At 35.0% G+C, this 21,014-nt stretch overlaps 1 non-coding gene across 1 annotated transcript; it reads left to right on the top strand.

Annotated features, from left to right (window-relative positions):
- Nucleotides 1–10,030: 10,030 nt before the first annotated feature.
- Nucleotides 10,031–10,148, top strand: LOC118483115. The gene has a single exon (XR_004869606.1). It is a non-coding gene; the product is annotated as a small nucleolar RNA snoR80 (small nucleolar RNA).
- Nucleotides 10,149–21,014: the final 10,866 nt, after the last annotated feature.

The following is a 21,014-nucleotide window of genomic DNA, read 5'->3' as shown; positions in this document are numbered from 1 at the left end:
AACTTATGCGGCCCTGTTGATGTTGCTCGATAACATAAGTCCAGCCAGGTCACCCGCAACTGAGCACTACTCAAGATAACAAAATGTGCAATTCATATGATACTCAATATTTCTAAACAAGTTACATGCAAATTCTCGGCCCAACTTATTACATATGATTTTAATAACATGGAATCCAATTTCAGTGTAACATGCTACCCAAAGTTTATCCAGTTGTATTACCCGGCCCAATCCCATCAAGCCCAAACCCTCGCCAACGTGTGGCCCATTTCCGTTGGCTCGACCCACTGCTACCCCTAAGCCCATAAATAGTTTGTACCATTTGTTAACATATCTCGGCCCACTATCCCATTATTCACTATATCCCTAAACTACTTTAACCCTTAAATCGGATTTAATCCATCATTTAATGGAATCACTTTGTCCTATTTAGTTCACATTATGTCTGTACTCTATATTAAAATGTGAATGTCTATATTCAAATGTGAATGCCATAAATTCAGATGATGTCAGTCAAGAAATCGGCCATGTGCACACCTTTCAGTCATTTAATGAATTCCGCTTAAGTTATTTTGTTAATAAAATTAAATTGTTTCTTTTCAAATTTCAACAATAAAGAAATTAGCCCATGTGAACATCAGCTAAAAAATACAATCGGTCCAATTAATTTTCTAAACCACAGTATGCGACCCAATTACCTTTAAGAGCATTAATTATGATGTTGGCCATTATCTAAAATCAATTCATTTACAAACCATGAGGTCCAATAGGAAGGCTAATGTGTTCAGCGACAATACTCGATCTAATCAACACACATAGCAACAAACATATAACAGTATTATCATCGGATCATTACTAACATTTATTAACCAACCCTATCCTATGACTCCATGCTATCGGCCAACATCAGTTCTCATGCATCGATCACAATTATACCAGACATATACATCATTAATCACGATTATTATAAGCACAGTTATATCGGACGTATACATCATCAATCACCATTATATATCCAAAACATTAAATCATAAGTTACATACTCGTTATTGATTCTAGTTCATACGATTTGCATGGTCCCTATCAATTTTCATACATGGACGATTCTAAAGATGTTCCATACGATCTCAACAAACAAAACACAACATCATGCAGTTCACATAGATTCGATTAATACAAGATAAGTATGCTAACCAGTCTATGAGAGGTTGGGAAATTGTTAGCACCGAGAAGGAACATTAATCTTGAAAGGAGGTGTCGCCGAAGATTTGAGAGGATTAGGGGTTCCTGTCGTCGCAAACAAGAAGGAGAAATAGAAGGGAAACTAGGGTTGCAATCTTGTATACGTGATCAGGAAGTTATGGGCACCTCCACATGTTTCACGTAATATAACATAAAGGACATGTGGGCTCAAGGGGTGTGTGGGCTCGGTTTGCACTCCAATTGTTATTGGCCGAAGGAGTACATGCCAATCACTACATGAGGTGGGTTGGACTTCAAGTGATTCGGTTGTTAGATTATGAGATAACCGAGATGTAGGTGCCTAGCCCATTAACGTGTGCGCGACCCAACTATACGCTGTGTGTGTGGCCCAAACATTTAGGTTTAACTAGTTTATTATCTCAATGCGCAACAATTAGTATAATAAGAACGTGTCAAGAAGGAATAAAGAGAAATCGGGATCACACGACTAAAAAGCACAAACCTTGAAAGTTCGGGTTGTCACAGTTTCTTTTATAGTTGTTGTATATACATATTATATTTAATTGAAGCTTCTGAATAACAGAAGGATTCAGGCCAGTGGAATGGAGGGGCCAATACCTTCTAACATTACTCTATTGGAAAGCCTAACAGACTTGTTAGTAATTTCTTTTATATATTCTTTATTTTGGTTGCAACATTGGTCAAATATATGTGTTGGCTGAGTCAAGAAATGCAGGAGAATCAGTGATTTGAGAGGGCGAGACACCTCCATTGCACCCTTTAGTAGTACAACGCGTTTCAAGAACCTATAAGTTGATTCGCTTCTTTATAATTGAGTGTTACTGGTTTCTTCTCTTGTTACAGCTGGGTTAAGAAAAGACTATTCAATTTATTTTTATTTGGTTAGTTCTATAAATTACAAATTCACAAAACTTCATACCATCGTTAATTCTATTGTTCTCTCAGAGACTTCAGCTTTAACAAGCTTAATGGATCCATTCCTATAGGGTTCGCTGAACTAAACCGCACCGACTTCATGTAAGTATTTCACTCTAACGTATTTGTTAACCCACATACATCTTACTTACTGGAAATTATTATGAACTTTTAGCTATCTTACTGGAAACTTGCTATCTGGAAAAGTGCCTGATTGGATGCTCACTTTTGGAGATGATATGTAACTTTATCGAATGTAAAACGGCCAATACTTGGTTTTTTTGATAGATTTGCATTCCATGTTATATGTGCATTGCGAATGTAAAAATTGCAACTGGGACAAGTCCCCTTGTTTGGTTGTTGAATAGACTGATGATTAACAAGGCGAATTTTCTTGCAGTGATTTGTCGTACAACAAGTTCGCATATAATAGCCCTCCCAGCTGTCATGTGCAGGATTTCTTTTATTTGATTGTAGAAACTTGTTTGCTTCATCTTCAGATGGTACCATCTCGTAAGTTTCTTTGTATAAAGATTCGGCAACGTTCATTTCCATGTGATCAGGTGGTTCTTCATATTTTGATTCAACTAAAGTCGATGGGGATTCAGCAACACTGGTCACTTTATGGATGACGATAACCGTGATAGTTATATTATGGAAAATATTGAGTATGATTGAATATTAGGGTTTTGAGAGAAAACGAATTTGTGTTCTGTATTCAGAAATTGGTAACCCTGCACATTCACTATTGTTTTACATATATACATAACCGGTTACCAGAAAACCGACATGACCCATGACATATAAAACTTATCCTAACATAATGCGTGACATATACTTAATATATAATATCTAGCTTATATCTTCTAATACCCTCCCGTAAGCTAGACGGATGTAATGTGTAGAAGATCTTTGAGACGAAGAAACTCCTTTGGCTGCAAGGCCTTTGTTAAAATATCTGCAGCTTGTTCCTTTGTAGTACAGAACCTTACTTCAATCTCATCATTCTTGATCAGTTCACGAATGAAATGATACTTTACTCTAATATGCTTGCTTTTTCCGTGATACACAGGATCTTTTGCTAGGCATATGGTCGACTTATTGTCACATAAAATTGTTGGAGGTCCATCCATATGCATTTGCAAAGAATTTAGGATTCCTTTAACCCATAATGCTTGACATCCGGCTAATGATAATGCTATATATTCAGCTTCTGTTGATGAGAGTGCCACAACCTTTTGCTTTCTTGATTGCCATGCGATAGCCCCTGAGCCGAGATTAAAAACATAACCGGATGTGCTTTTGCTGTCATCTACACTTCCCGCATAGTCACTATCACTAAAACCAACTAATTTTCCTTTACTTCCTTTCGAGTAAATTATTCCATGGTTCAGCGTCCCTTTGACATATCTTAATATCCTCTTTCCTGCTTCCCAGTGATTCCGATTTAGCTTTTCCATAAACTGACTTATTTTATTTACAGCAAACATGATATCCGGCCTTGTATTAGTAAGATACATCAGCGAGCCCACTAAACTCCGATATAAGTTCAGATTCACTTCTTCACTTGGATCATCTTTTGACAGTTTAAGTCCATATTCCATTGGTGTTTTGATCTCATGACACCTTTCCATATTGAATCTTTTCAGCAAATTCTTGGCATATTTCTTCTGGGTAAGACTGATGTTACCATTATCATAATTGACTTCCATGCCAAGAAAGTAGTGAAGTATTCCTAAGTCAGTCATCTCGAACTCACTCTTCATTGAGTTTTTTAACTGTTCTATCATCTTTATGGAGTCACTGGCTAATATTAGATCATCCACGTAAAGACATACTATTATCCGCGTCTTGTCAGTAATCTTGATAAAGAGAGTATGTTCATACACACTCTTTATGAAACCGTTTGCTGTAAAGTACCCATCTATCCTACTGTACCAAGCTCTTGGTGCTTGCTTTAAACCGTATAAGGCCTTTTTTAAATAACATACCTTTTGTTCTTCACCTTTCTTAACATACCCTTCAGGTTGTTCTAAATACACTTGTTCTGTCAACTTCCCATTTAAGAATGCCGTTTTTACATCCATTTGATGTAATTGCCATTCATGACTTGCTGCTAGTGCTAGAACTATTCTAATCGTATCGAATCTGATCACAGGTGCAAAAACTTCTTGATAGTCAACTCCGTATTTTTTACTATAACCCTTGGCCACTAACCGTGCTTTATAGTTGCTCACCCTACCATGTTCATCATATTTGGTTTTATATATCTATTTGACTCCGATTGGTTTCTGATTCTTCGGTGGGTTTACTAGTTCCCATGTGCCATTTTTCTGTATGGATTGTATCTCTCTATCCATAGCATCTCTCCATTTCTTATCTTTGAAGGCTTCATCATAAGATATGGGATCAGCATCAGCATATAACATGAAATCTACTACATCACTAATGTTTTCCATTTGATTTCTATTATATAAATCATTTACTTGTGCTTCATTGAGAGGATGAGAGTTTTGATATATTTCTCTTATATCTCGAGTCTGCAGCTCTTCATTTTCTGAGGATGATGACGATGAATCAGTCTCGTTTTGATTGCTTATCTGTTCGTTCGATTCTTCACTATTCTGCACACTTTCTGTCAGAGGACTCTGTTCACCTTCGGTCTCCCCATTGCTGTTGATATCATTAACTTGATTAACAGTCTCTGATGCTGGTATCTCTTGTGATGCATTCACCTCCGGACTTATTTCATTATTACTTGAGTCATCCAGTTGAATGTGTGTGTAGTCATTACTTGCTAAACTGTCACCTCATTCTTGATTTTCATCAAATACTACATCCCTACTAATAATGATTTTATTAGTCACTGGATTATGTAATTTATAAGCCTTACTATGTTCACTGTACCCCACGAAAATTGCCTTCTCTGCCTTATCATCTAGTTTTCCTCTGTGTTGTTTTGGAATGTGAGCATAGGCTACACATCCAAAAACTCGTAGATGTCCTATACTTGGTTTATTTCCACTCCATACTTCTTGTGGGGTCTTGTTTGGCACACTCTTAGTACTTGCTCTGTTTAAGAGGTATGTAGCACATGCCACAGCTTCCGCCCAGTATGAATGAGATAAATGTTTTGTTTTAATCATACTCCTGCTAAGTTCCATAATAGTTCTATTCTTCCGTTCTGCTACACCATTCTGTTGTGGCGTATAACTAGTAGTTAACTGATGACGTATTCCATTTTCCTTTAAAAATGTTTGGAAATCATTACTACAATATTCTCCACCTCGATCTGTTCGAAGGGTCTTTAATGTGTAATTAACTTGATTCTCAACCATTCTCTTGAATAATTTGAAATAGTTTAATGCTTCTGACTTTAGTTTTAGAAAATATACCCAGGTCTTCCTTGAAAAATCGTCTATAAAGGTAATGAAGTATTTGCAGCCTCCTATCGACATGGTTCTCATGGGTCCACATATGTCAGAGTGAACCAATTGCAGTGGTTTGTCCGCATGCCATTTTGCATGTTTAGGGAAGGATTTTCTGGCATTTTTGCCAAACACACATCCTTCACATATGTTGCTTGTTGGCTTGATTGATCTTGGTAACCCTTTAACTGTTTCTTTTACTCCTATGTTATGTAGTGTGTCGAAACTTATATGTCCGAATCTTCGATGCCATAACGTGGCCATATCTTGTGTCATAACGTTACAGACCCTTGGTATCAAGTCCTGATTTAGATTTAACGGAAACATCTTGTTCCCAGTCATCCTAACTGAACTGATGCTTGAACCTGTTGGATCTTTGATGGTGCATTCTTGGTCTACAAACTTTACTTCATACCCTTTTTGTACTAATTGTCCTACACTTAAGAGATTGTGTTTTAACCCTTGTACGTAGAAAACATTTGGAACTTTCCTGTTTAATCCTTTAACTTTGATTGAGACATCTCCACATCCTAACACCTCCAGTTTCTTATTGTCTCCTGTTCTTACTTCCCTTCTTTCGGTTTCATCTAGTGTAATAAATAACCTCTTATTTCCTGTCATATGATTGCTACATCCACTATCTAAATACCAGCAATCATCTTTGGTTATTTCCTCCATGTTAAATATCATAAACATTGTTGCTTCATCACTCTTTTCTTCATGATCTTCCTCGTGTAATAATGCATTTTCACTTTGGTTGATTGTATCTCTTTGTTGGCAGAATCTGGCCGTGTGCCCTATTTTCTGACAGTTATAACATCGTATTAATGCATTGAACCTTCCTCTCCCTCTACCTCGTCCTCTATTTCCAAAATCAGATCTGTTTTGTCGTGTTCGGTCACTATTATTACTCTGTATTTGGAATGCCTGTTCTATTGGGGAGTCATCGTATTGTTTCATCCTTAGTTCGTGTGATTGAAGGATGCCTAAGAGTTCTTCTGTAGAAACTGTTGTTAAATCCTTCGATTCCTCTATTGCCACCACTACCGATTCATATTTTCTTGTGAGACTTCGAAGGATTTTTTCAACAACGCGTTGTTCAGTAATATTTTCTTCATTTAAACGTAACTGATTTACTATGACAGTTATTCTATTCATATATTCTTCTACTGTCTCGTTTTCTTTCATTCTAAGTGCATCGAATTCACATCTTAGAGTTTGGAGTTTTACCGTTTTTACTCTTCGTTCCCCTCTATATGCCTTGTGTAACACGTCCCATGCTTCCTTAGAAGTTCTGCACATTGCGATTCTTTCGAATACACTTTCGTTAACCGCTTGAAAAATTATATGCAGGGCTTTCTTGTCTTTCTTAACTTTTTCCCTATGTGCATCCCGATCATTATCTGAAGCATTATTCGGCAGATCGTTGTATCCTTCTTCCACCATAATCCAAAGCTCTTGTGATTCTAACAAAACTTTCATTTGAATATGCCAGTGGTAGTAATTTTGGCCAAGTAATTTCGGAATCTGGGTCTGTATGCCTCCGTTCGTTGTTGTCATGGTTAAGAACGATTGAAATTCTGTGTTTTGTTTTGAATGATTTGAGGATTCGATGTTGTTGTTTGGATCGGTGTGGCTCTGATACCACTTTATTGAGTATGATTGAATATTAGGGTTTTGAGAGAAAACGAATTTGTGTTCTGTATTCAGAAATTGGTAACCCTGCACATTCACTATTGTTTTACATATATACATAACCGGTTACCAGAAAACCGACATGACCCATGACATAAAATAATAAAACTTATCCTAACATAATGCGTGACATATACTTAATATAAAATATCTAGCTTATATCTTCTAATAGACAATACTTCTATAGGTTACAACTGAGCAAGCTGTAAAGGGTAAACGGTTTTTTTTTTTTTTTTTTCTGAATCATCTAATGAGTGGGGTTGACATTAAACACATTTTGTCCTAAATTTCTGATTATTAATAAACAATTAGCTGCCATTTATGATCAAAAAAATTGTATAATTTCAGTAATAATAATTTCGTTTTGAAAAAAAAATTTATGAAGATTTTTGGCATTAAAACTAGACTTATGGGCAGTTTTTTAATTGTTCAGCACATGTCTTTTTTAGTTATTTTTGACCTGTTTGCGGTGCTAATGATAAAGCATAAACCCATATTGACCCATTTATAAAAAAATGGTTGTAAATTACCAACTCTAAATTGCTGAAATATCCAAACACACCCTTATTCAATATCAAATTGTTGAAGTATATAAGATGTGCATCTGGTTTAAAAAAACATCAGATGTTGGTTTTATTGAATTTGTGTATCTGCTTTGAAAACCAAGTACTTTATTTATTTTGTCGTTTAATTTATAAAAATATTTTTGAAACCCAGGTGTTTGACCACTTTGACACATAATAGGATTTTGGGCTTTGAATAGTTTGTTCATGCGCTCTCAGTGTTTCATCCAAATGCCCGTCTTGATGATAAGATTTTATGTAAGTTGAACTTTTTACATTAATTCATGTGTTCTCTATTTTAGGTTTAGTGATCTTTTTAGGTCGTTAAGTTGTAAATGCCGCAAAATTGACAGTGTTAGTGATACGGTTAGTGGGAAGAGAGATCTGCTTCTTAAAGGTGAATTGTTTGCAAATGGGAACGAGACATTTAGCAGTTGGTTGCATATAGGCGGCTTAAATTCCATAGAGGAAGAAGCATGGGAATTGCATCAATGGTTTCTTATTGTTGCTAATGATCCAAGTGAGTCTAGCATTCTCAACTATGATCAAGTTTTCATACTTGATTTCATACCATCTGGGATAACTTTTCTTTTCAAAGGGGAGTATGGTATGTTAGGAACTTTATCTTACACACTCTTCGGTTGTAGGTATTTTTTACTCTTAATATAATCGGTCTGTGTGATTACGCATCATTTTGTACCCTTATTAATTGGTAAAGAACTTATTGTATGTATTTATTGTATTTATACAAATAGAGTTGGGAGGAAAACATGGATTGTCATAGTCCTCCTGGTCAAGGGTTGCAAGCTTCAAGGTGCGTATTGTTCCTCTTGATGGTGATAAATTTGCAACTAAAGATATTTTGGACCACTTGTGTTTCAACGCTCTTTAGAGGTAATTTAAAACTTAACCTTGTTAACAGTCGTGTTCCAACAGTAAGTAAACTATCTAAATCATTTTTTGAATATATCAAAGTGCTCGATTAAGTTGAACTACATAAATATCAACCCACTTAATTAGAACCATTTGAATAATTTAAAATGTGCAAGGCTTATACCACACAAGTTTTAAGTAATCATACCCATGTATGCAAGGCCAATTTTTCTCTTTTTTTCTATAAATATGGCCTAATTTGTGTAATTTAAACGTGTAGGAGGTGATCCTATTGTTGTGTCCCGCATCGTTTCTACATCGAAGGTATATATTTTCTAATAATTTTGTACTTTTCTTTAGTTGATATAGAATGTCAACTTTGAGTGTTGATTTTCCTAAATCCTGGTTTATGCATTGGCCGTTCAAAAAAAGGTACACCTTTCATGCATTTTGAGGTTTATACTCTCTTATTTATTTTTGGTGATAAATAGGTACACTTTTTTTGGTATGTGACTGCAAAAAGAAGATTGTTTTGTGAAATAAAACTTCAAAAATAAGAGATTGCAAACATCTCACATATATTGGGTATGTTTTTGAATCATACTTTTCTCTGTTTTGGTACACCTTTCATGAGCTCTACATTTTTACTTTTTGTTTTTGTTGATATATAGGTACTCCTTTCGGTGTATGACTGCAAAAAGAAGACTTTTTGTGAAATCAGACTTCTTGGTCGAATAGTTTATGTTTTTGAATTTGTTTGGGTCATGTAAAATTAAGTTACGTGGTGGGATGGTTTATTGGCTTATATTAAAAAATCATACATGTCACTGAGTATGGTTCATTGGATTTGTCAGGCCAAAAGTCCGCCCAAACAAACATGTACTTCATCCCTAGCTTGTGTTTATTTGACGACTTTTGGTACCGGTACTATTGTCAGGTGCATCCGCCTATGAACACACAACCCGTGTAACTATTTGTTTATGTTTTTTATGTTAATACTTTAAAACTATAAATTTTCCATAAATGACAGTAATTCATAAACTTGGTCTTAATACTTTAATAGTGTATCTTTGTTCTTGTAAAATAGATATTATAACCGTAATAACCATATTTATGGAATATAAATAATAAATATAAGTATTTAATAACAAAACTGAGTACCATTGGCTATTTTTAGTATGTCAAAAGCAAGCAACGAAGGTGTGTACACATCATGAGAATTCATAAACTAATAGAAAAAAAGTATCGCGTTATAAATTTCCGCTGCCGCATCACGTGAATTTCCTACCATTATTGAGATTTTACAAGAATTTTGAAGACTCGTGTCCATTTACCAAGTCTAGAGGATGAATTTGGTTCCTCATGGTGTATGGCTCAGATGCCAAATCAACAGTTGTGGTGATCAATGGCTTGTCAATGCTATTGTATTATGGAAACACCTCATACAACTTTTTTGTTTCAACACTAAATTTGTTTGAACTTATAAATTTCTATTCTTGAAACATCATGTTCATCTTATTAAGTTTTCAAACTGTCATATTTCTTTGAAGGAGTTTTGATTTTACAAAGTTATTTATAGAGATAGATCAATTAAGTAACATTCATGCAAGCACTATTTTCACATTTTACATAGTATTACTATATAATACCCATAGATAGACCACACCGATGGTACTTATAAGAAATCTGACATACATATTATACAACATATCACGAGAGAATTAATAAACTAACAAAAAAACGACTACCGCGTTGTAAATTGTCGACGCCGCCGCATCGCGCAAGTTTCCTTCTAGTATATATATATATATATATATATATATATATATATATATATATATATATATATATATATATATATATATATATATATATATATATATATATATATATATATATATATAGGGGATGGATCATGAGAAAACTAGTTTAAATGAGAAAACAAAAAAACTAACTAAAAAAGCCTAAAAAATATACCAATTTTTTTTACATTTTTTTTATAAAAAATCGCTATATTTTATGCATGGAAAAAACATTAAAAAAATAAATTTTTTTTCTTTTTGTTGTATTGCACATGTGCACTATTACGGATATAATGCACATGTGTAGTACACATATAAGGCACATTTGCAGTACAACAAACTTTTTTTTTTGAAAATTTTTTTATATACAAAAAATAGTGATTCTTTATAAAAAATTGTAAAAAAAAATTGATATGTTTTTTAGCTTTCTTTAGTCTTTTTTAGTTAGTTTTCTAGTTTTCTCATTTAGATGTAGTTTTCTCATGATCCTCTCCCTATATATAGGGTGGGGTTCCTCTACAAAGTGTGTTTTTCTTACAAAGTGTAGGAAGTGATCTTGACCACTGGATGAGTGTGTTTGATGGTTGAGATCATTTTGATAATATATGTGTCTTAAAAATAGGCTAATTTAATTGATTGGGAGTAAATTTGTCATTTAACTTATTTTAAATAAGTAAATAACTAACAATCATAAAACCACCTCCATAATCGTCGTGATTTTCTCTCTCCTCTAATTCCTCACATTCGAAAACACCAAACCATACCAAAAATAACGATAAATCAAATTTAGACGTGTTCATAGTAGTGTGTTTTAGTGATAAACACAATTTGACGAACTAGTGACTGATTGCTAAAACATAGCGTCAAGAATTTTTTTATGATAAAACACAATGTGATGAACCAGTTACAGTTACTAACTACTAAATCATAACGTGACGACTTAGTTACTAGCTGCTAAAACACAACGTAGATGTGTTCATAGTAGTGTGTTTTAGTGGTAAAACACAATGTGACGAACTAGATGAAATACGAATTGAATGTGAATATGTTGTAGCGATTATATTATAATCATTGATAACCGTCACATTTGAAATCAAATAGATATTTAGCTTCTTTAAATTCCCATTAGTTAGTTTAGGATATAATATATTCCATAAATAAAATAATTATCAAATTTCATTGATGCCCTTTTAATTAAAATAACTAACTGCCATATGTCACAAGGATATGCCTTCCTATACTTTGTAGGAAAAGTTGTCTTTGTAGCCAACTCATACCCTATATATATATATATATATATATATATATATATATATATATATATATATATATATATATATATATATAGGGGAAGGTTCATTTGAGAAGAAATTTAATGTGAGAAGAAAAAGAAGAAAGGGACATATTAGTAAAATACTATTTCAATTATAACTCATATCATTAATTTTCACTCTTTAATTAATTAGTCAACTAATCATTAATTATCCTACATATAATCTACAAAACCTACACATATCAAAATTTTCCTACATATATCCTACAAATTATAGAATTTTATCCTACACAGTCGAAATTTATCCTACACGCCTCGAAATATATCTTACACAACTCGTAATTTATCCTACACAACTAGTAATTTATTCTACACTTAAATTAAGTTTTTTTTTTAATTTGGAAAAAGTATATATTTTGAAAAGGAGTTACAAATTTAATTTAATTAGTTATTAAAGAGGAAGAATACAAATTAATTATTTATGTAAGTTTACCAATATATCCTTATATTAAAATTAAATGCAAATATTAAATGAAGTAAAATGAAACATTCTTATTGGTTGAAACTTCTTCTGTTTTCTTCTTACAAAAAAATTCTTCTCATTTGAACCCTCCACTATATATATATATATATATATATATATAAGGAGATGATCATGAGAAAACTACATATAAATGAGAAAACTAGAAAAGTAACTAAAAAGGCCTAAAAAAGGCAAAAAAAACATACCAATTTTTTTTTACAATCTTTTATAAAAAATCGCTATTTTTTATATATAAAAAATTTCAGAAAAAAAACATGTACTGCACATGTGCATTATATGTGTACTACACATGTGCATTACATGCTTAAAATTAGCTTTTTGAGTCTAGTTTAGCTTTTAGGGTTAGTTTTTTTTTTTTTTTTTTTTTGTAGTTTTAGGATTAGGATTAGGTTTTTGGGTGTGGGGTGGAGGGGGTTTAGGTTTTTGGGTGTTGGGGGTGGGGGGTATAGGTTTTTTTCGAGTTTATGTTTAGGGAGGGTGAATTTCGGTTTTTTTTTTTTTATTTGGGGGGGGGGTGGGGGTTTAGGTTTTTGGGTGTGTTAGTGGGGGGTGGGTTAAGTGGTTTTGGCTTTCCGTATTAGTGCACATGTGTAGTACAATTTTTTTTTTAATTTTTTTTCATATTTAAAAAATAGCGATTTTTTCATAAAAAAATGTAGAAAATAATTTTGGTCTGTTTTTTAGGTTTTTTTAGTTAGTTTTTTGGTTTTCTTATTTAAACTAGTTTTCTCATAATCCATCCCCTATATATATAGGGTCAGGATTTAGAGAGAACGGTGAAAAGTGTGAAAACGGTGAAAACATTTTGGTGGTGACATGTGGCATTGATGCTGAATTACACTAAGGGGTAATATTGTCAAAAAACCAACTCACATGAACTGGATATTCAAATAAAACGCCATAAAAACACCAATTCAGAAAAACGCTATAAAAATACCCAGTTAAAAACGCCATAAAACACCTAGTTCAGAAAAACGCAATGAAAAATCTCAGTTGAAAACGCCATAAAACACTCAGTTCAGAAAAATGCCATGAAAATACATAGTTAAAACACCATAAAAACACCTAGTTTAGAAAAAAGCTAATGAAAATACATAGTCTAAAAAGCCATAAAACACTCAGTTCAGAAAAACTCCATAAAACCCAATTAATTTTTTTCGAAAAGTATATCAATAGTATACTCGTTGAAAAGATAAAAAAACGCTGAGTTTTATGGTGTATTTTTTTCGAAAAATAATCATGTATAAAAAAGTTATTTTTGTTTAAATATGATGGGGAAAATGACATGTGATTAGCATGTGCACCTTTGTTTGGATCTTCCTATTTTACCCCTCCTGGTAGTTCCAAGGCCCCTACTATTTACAAAAATGCCACCGCATCAATCTCAGCCACAAACCACTAAGATCTTGTGGCTGAGAATCGTTCTCACCGTTCTCACACTTTGAGGCGTTCTCTCCACATCTTGTTCCTATATATATATATATATATATATATATATATATATATATATATATATATATATATATATATATATATATATATATATATATATATATATATATATATAGGGGAGGGTTATCTTGAGAACTCTAAATATAGTGAGAACCGTGAGAACGAATGAAAAAAGCAATCAAAACCATAATTCATTTTTCTTCTCAAAATCACTCTTACTAGATTTTTTACACATGTGTAATACATACGTGTAAATGACAAACTTACACATGTGTAAATTTTCGTTATTTACGAATTCACGTAAATTTAAACGTGAAAATTTAGTTTCTAACATTGTATTCGAATAATAATGAAAATTTTAAAAAAAGTTTTGAATTTGAATTATTTTTGACCAAGTTCTCATGTTTTTTCATTCGTTCACGATTCTCGCGATATTTAGCGTTCTCATTTAAACTTTCTCCTATATATGTATATATATATATATATATATATATATAGGGTGGGGTTCGGCTACAAAGTCCATTTTTCCTACAAAGTGTACAAAGTCATAAAACACCACAATTTCAGCCATAAAACACACTCAAAACCCACAAATAACAGAGTGAAGATAACTAAAACATAATATCCAAACATTAACAGTCCATAAAAACTTCAAAACACACCATCGTAGAACTATGAATATAAAACACAACATGATAATCAACATAAAACACACTAACATTAGTCATTCGATAATCAAAGCCTTATCATCCAAAAGACAACACAAAACCCACAAATATGGTGTTTTAGTAATCTCCTTTGTTATTTGTGGGTTTTGAGTGTGTTTTATGGCTGAAATTATGGTGTTTTATGACTTTTTACACTTTGTAGAAAAAATGGACTTTGTAGCCAACTCCCACCCTATATATATATATATATATATACATATATATATATATATAGGGGAAGATGCTATGCAGAACACGAGAACACGTAGAACAAAAAGAATCACCCATTTTTACAATCCTAAAAACCTAAAAAGTATATGAAAATGTTACAATGTAAGGTTTATTGTTTCACACACTAGAATTCAAAACAAAATATGTAAAATATTCAATTTTAATAGAGTGAATTGCAAGTTTTGTCCTTTATCTTTATGCCTCTTTGCAGGCGGTATCCTTTATGTTTAAAATTGACGAGTTTTGTCCTTTATGTTTAAAAATCAAGCACGTTTTATCCTTTGAGCCTAACTCAGTTAAATTTCTTCGCTAAATCTGATCTTGTGCCTTGCACATGAGGGTATTTTTGTCATTTCACCTTTACTACTTTACTATACTGTAACAACAAACTTAGCCCAAATTTGTCGCTCACCCTTTTCCTTATCTCTCCCGTCTGATCAGAGCTCCGATGACTGGAGTTTCTCAAATCCTCACCCACCTTCTCCCTCTTTCTTCTGATCGTTCTCTTCTCTTCTCCGATCTGTCTGTCTCTCTCTCGTGTTGACGGCGTCGCCGCCGCCGCTCACGGCTGTGGTGGCGGTGGGCTGAAGTGGTGAAGGACACAAGATGATGATGCTACCATTGAAATAACGATGATGACCTGTCATTACTAACGATGAGGTAATGAGAATCGATGGCGACAGATCTTGGTAAAGTCATCTCACTTCTCTCGTTTCTTTTAAGATTTTTGTCTCAGATTCCAAGTGTTAATCGACCTGGAATTTGTCTTCTTTCTGTTCTGATGATGATGGAATGACGACGAGAATACTGGTGACGGTGAAGGATGCTGGTGGTGATGCCGGCGGCTGCGTCGCCGCCGTCTACGGCGGTGGATGATGATGGCAAAGGTAGTTCGGCTCAGGCAGTTGTCACAGCCCCCGATCCCTAGTTCCCGGGAACGGGCGGCTGTGAACCAGTTTCGATGGTATCACGATATTTATTAAATTTTGCAGCGGAAATTTTCTTCAGGACCGTAGTTAGGAAATATTAAATCAGAGTAAACCACCATATTTTATAATATTAAACACATGGGTAAAACCCAAGTTTTTATTACAAACTGATTTACAGGGATAAATCCCACTTTATTAACATAAACGCTTTCTTTTATTCAGGTAACTTTTATAGCCACTTTTCCAAGCCTTCAGTGCTGTCCAGCTGGCTTCTAATTGGCTTTCACATTGTGTTACCTGAAACGCATTTTAAAAACATTTTGTCAGTGGGAAATACTGGTGAGTGAACCTCAGTTTAATTAAGAAATGTTAATTTAATTTAAACTTAATAGTATTGAGGGCGATTACAATGTTTATATCTACGCAATTACTCATTCATTACTGTCAATCCTGACTTGTGGGTCATATTACACATTGGCTAACTCTTCGTCCAATGGTAACGTTACTCACATTTTGTATACAAAACCCCAACATACCGGCAGTAATTGTAGAATTACAAAGACTCAATAACTGCTAAATTGCATTGTAAAAAGGTTAAGGTTTTGTAAAAACTGTTAACAAAAAGGAGATTACTCACATTGCTATTTTAGGGTTTTCAGTAGTGAATTCCTGGGAATAATCTATAATTTACACAAATGCACGTGTGTTAGTATAATAACCCATTTTAACATTAGTAATACCCTCCCCGAGACGGCATTCCAACGACTACGTCGGGCAGAACCACGACAGCCGTTACGGAACCCTAGATCAATCGGGCAGCGTATCTAATACGTTTCCAGGGGTTATAATACTTACATCATAGCAAAACCTCGCTATTTTAAGGGGTATAATGCCCGGGTATAGTAACGCCACTACAGAAACTTAGAAAGAAAGAAAGGAAATGAACGACAGACTGAAGGCCCGTTGCCTTCTATTTATAGGGCTGTAATCGCACCCTCTCGCGGGCCGCGTGGGATATGGGCCAAAGCTTACGCGGCCCGCATGGCCTAGGGGTCTAGGCGTAGCTAATCCGGGTCACCACCTAGGTTCAACACGCGTTATCACACGTGTCATCATCAGGCTGTGCCACATTCCAGATCGCTCGCGGCCCGCATTAACTTAAACGAACTCGTACGCGGCCCGCATCAACTAATGATTTCAGCGGAGTCCGGTTACATCCTAATGCGGCCCGCGTTAAGTTGAGGTGAGGTCATACGCGGCCCGCCTCAACTTAAGATTTAAGGTTTTTAATTTATTTTATATGTTATATTGTATTTTGGGCTCGGTTTTCACATACGGGGCACATACAAAAACATATTGAGACATTTCAAGATATATTAGGGTGTCGAAAAATTTGTGAGGGTGTCGGTTTACCGAGGGTTGTTATATTCTCCCCACCTTGTTTTAGAGCTCGTCCTCGAGATCTATTGGAACAAGTGTGGATATTTCTTTTGCATTTCTGATTTTAGCTCCCATGTGTACTCAGGTCCTCTTTTGGAGTCCCACTTCACTTTGACCAAAACTAATCTCTTATGCTTGAGATTCTTAATTTTCCTATCTTCAATTTGTAGAGGTCTTTCTACAAACTTGAGTTGTTCATTAACCTTGTCACACCCCGATTTCCACGTGTCTCACCGGTGGGCCCGGTGGGGGATTACCGTGACGATGTTGGCAACAATATAGTCAAACCACACAATTATATAATGCACAGCGGAAGCATAAGATAAATATATAAACTTCAACCTCTGGTTGTAATATCAAATGTATTACAGAAGTTGAATATATCCACAGCGGATCAAAGTAAATAAATATTGTTCATTCAGATACGGCATCGAGTTTGCGAGACTATTCGTGATGCTTAGGAAGCTAATACCAGCCCATTTCGTATAGTACCTGCACTTAATCTTTTTGGGGAAAATACGTCAGTTTACACTGGTAAATACATTCAACTGACACATTTGAAAATGTTTATTAAAATTGATTTGAATGCACAAGGCACAAACTCTTTTATAACTTGGGAAAATTATAATAAAATCTTGTGAACGTTTTACATGTTCTTTTATGCGTTCAGTAGCCCGGGTCGTGCCGGGTTAAAGATTTATAGACACACCACATTGCGTAAAACCGTAGTATAAAAACCAACGGCTACGTCTTTTAATTTAATGTCGACACTTTATACCGGGTGTACGCCTACACCGGGATGTCGATGGTCGTGGCCATTTCGTAAAATGATGCCAAGGATATCCGGGACAACGGTCATTAAACCCCCCAAAGGCTTTTAAGAAACAAAACTGTTTAAATGAGCCGATCATATTATTTAATTAACCACCTAAGCGATGGAAGAATATAATGCTCAATCAAGCGGTATTAATATACCGTAACCCAAGCCCATATAGGGGAAATAAGTTAAAGTATTTACCTTTGCAAGTATATTTCCTTAATTTGGATTAAATCACCGATAGCTTTTACTGGGGCTCCTAACCTGGAACGAAGGTTTTAATTAACCTCTTAGAATCCTAACGAGTCGTTATAATGGCCGTAGCCTAGACCGGTTGGTTCCGATATGTGAATGCGGTTTAATCGCGTGAAAAGGCGAAAACCGGGAATGGAATGTGATTCTGCCCCAAACAAGTTCAGAGACTTGTTTTATATGGGTTCAAGGTTCACACTCTGGATTTTGGGGTTCAAATAATATAATTTGACCCGTATCGGCTACTTTATGAAAACTTGTTTCATAAGCCGAACCGTGTGCGCAATAAGCGAAACGGTTAACCATGAGAGTCGTACGCTTATTTCCTAAGTTAATATGCCTTAAAGAGGTTGTGGTATCAGTAGGATACCTTCCGTGATGCCCGTAACGAGTTTAAGTTAATATTATGCCCCTTAGGGGCTTTTCGGTCATTTTAAAGACTTTTAAAGAGCTTTTCGAGTTCTACAGGAAATCTGAGTTTCCCGAACAGCTTATAAAGCTTAAAATACTTTATTTATTATTTAAAATCAGTAGCAACTGGAATCGGGTCAAAAGACCTTGTAGAACTCATGTTTTTGCCGAAAAGGGCATATTTGGTATTTACCGAACCGTAGCCATAACCGCAGGTTATGAGCGAGGTAAAAATTATTAAAAATCTTTAAAATTCCCAAAATATTATTTTAATACAGTGGGTGAAAGTTTTGGTGTCGAAATCTTGGTTTGGATGGGCGTTATGCTAATTGCGCTGTTTATTACAAAAGTTTACTTTAAATGCGCCATTTAGCATAACTCTCATTCTAGACCTCGGATTGACGTGAAACTTTAAGGACATGCTTATAATTTAATAAGCAAGGTTCTGGTCCGTTCACGTGTCCGAAATACTCGTTTTATTTTCAAAATGGCGTTACGGTCAACTTTTGGGCGATTAACGGAAATGCGTAAAAGACTCGGATAACTCATGAACTGATTACAGAGGTTTATACCATCATGTAACCTGGTCCTAAGAGAGTCCTAAGGTATGTCTATACCTCACCAAAACGGGTCAGAACTGAAGTCAAAGCAAAAGTCAAACTTTTGCGACATTCGGCTCCGAACCGGGTCAATATAGCAAATGGTCGATTCAAACGAGCGCAAACAAGTTTATATACTTAATATCATATTTTATGAGTGTCAAAACAGGTTTCTTAGTATGTACATTACAGATTATGCATAAATCGCTAAAATAGCTTTCTGTTGACTTTTTAACCGCACGTTTGACTCGATAATTGACATAGTTAGAGTGGTGATCAGGGGGAACCCTTTTAGAGGTTTATTACCCACATAATTACCAACTCAAAACCACTTTTGATTCGTTGTAAGACTGAACCATCACTGATTTATTGTAAAGTCAAACCGTAGCTACGACGGTTTGGTTTTTAGCTATTTACTAAGGAAATGTGAAACCACAAAGGGTTGGATCACTTACAGAAGCTTGAGGGAAGACTTAGAACCCAGAGGAATGTTTGAGAGCTCTTGGAAATGATCAGATGAGTGTGTTTTGTGTTGTGTGAATGTTATGAGCATAATGTGACTATTTATAGTGAAATTTGGGCTCTAGGATCATTACAACACATGCTACACTGAGTGTGGATGATGGGCAGGTGCCCCTAAGTGATATGGGTCGAGTAGGGGGCGCCCATGCTTCATTGACTGGGTGTTGGTCGTTCAAAAGCTCCAAAAGGCATGTAGTTACAAGTATTCTGCATCTGGGCGTCCCACGCAACCCGCATGGGAGTTCCATGCCATTTTAATGCGGGTCGCCTAAGATTCAAAGATCAGACGCGTAAAAGAGGAGGCTCGCGACCCGCCTACACTTAGGCTATTACTTAACGTGGGTCGCGAGAGGCCAGATTTCCAGAAATTTTAAATCTTTTGTAATGATTATCAGAATCCGGTAATTAATAACGAAATCTTTCGTAATGATTTACCTGACCTTTCGGGTTTGAAGGGGTAACTTTGCGGTTTGGCCCTCGGTTATTTACCGATAGGGGCCTCGTGTTATTTACCCGCATTATAAAGTCCCCGGTTAGTTTATTAATTATTTGGAAAGCCTTAACTTTCACTGTTTACGCTTTTAACCCTTCTCATACGAATTCGAGTATAACTTTCTCGTTTTAAGACGGAACTTCGCGGAATTTATACATTATATTCTAGTGAGTGTATAATACTGTTACGAAGCCTTGGGAACGTTAAAGGGTCACTCAGAGGTATAATTAAACATGTTGACACAGTTAACCCCTGTAGTTCGTAAACTCTCACTTTCTTCCGTGTTTCGCTTCCGTACGATCTATGATTTATTCGTTTGAAGGTACAAGCATTTATTTAGGGTTACTATTCAGTATATTTACCCTTGTTGACATTTATAACCCTCGAATTTATATACTTTCAAGGTTTGTCAAAATTAGTCCTTTATTTATTATAGATGCCATGTGTAATCAAATGACACGTGTTAACACATTATTGGACACAAAAATTCGAGGTGTTACATCCTCACCCCCTTAAAATAAATCTCGACCCGAGATTTACTCAAATAAATAGGGGTACTTTTCTTTCATTGTAGCTTCGACTTCCCACGTATATTCAGGACCTCTACGAGCATCCCATTTGACCTTTACAATCGGTACGTGTTTTCTGCGAAGCTTCTTTACCTGTCGATCCTCAATCGACAAAGGTTTTTCTATGAACTTTAAGCTCTCATCTATATGCACATCTGTGTGTGGAATCACCAATGATTCATCGGCGAAGCACTTTTTGAGATTGCAGATGTGGAACACGTTGTGAATTCCATTGAGCTCTTCAGGCAAGTTCAACTTATAGGCAACTGATCCGA

The sequence above is a fragment of the Helianthus annuus genome, chromosome 1, assembly GCF_002127325.2.
Source record: "Helianthus annuus cultivar XRQ/B chromosome 1, HanXRQr2.0-SUNRISE, whole genome shotgun sequence".
Lineage (NCBI taxonomy): Eukaryota > Viridiplantae > Streptophyta > Magnoliopsida > Asterales > Asteraceae > Helianthus > Helianthus annuus.
The sequence above is the reverse complement of the archived record's forward strand: the minus strand, read 5'-3'. Positions and strand labels throughout refer to the sequence as shown.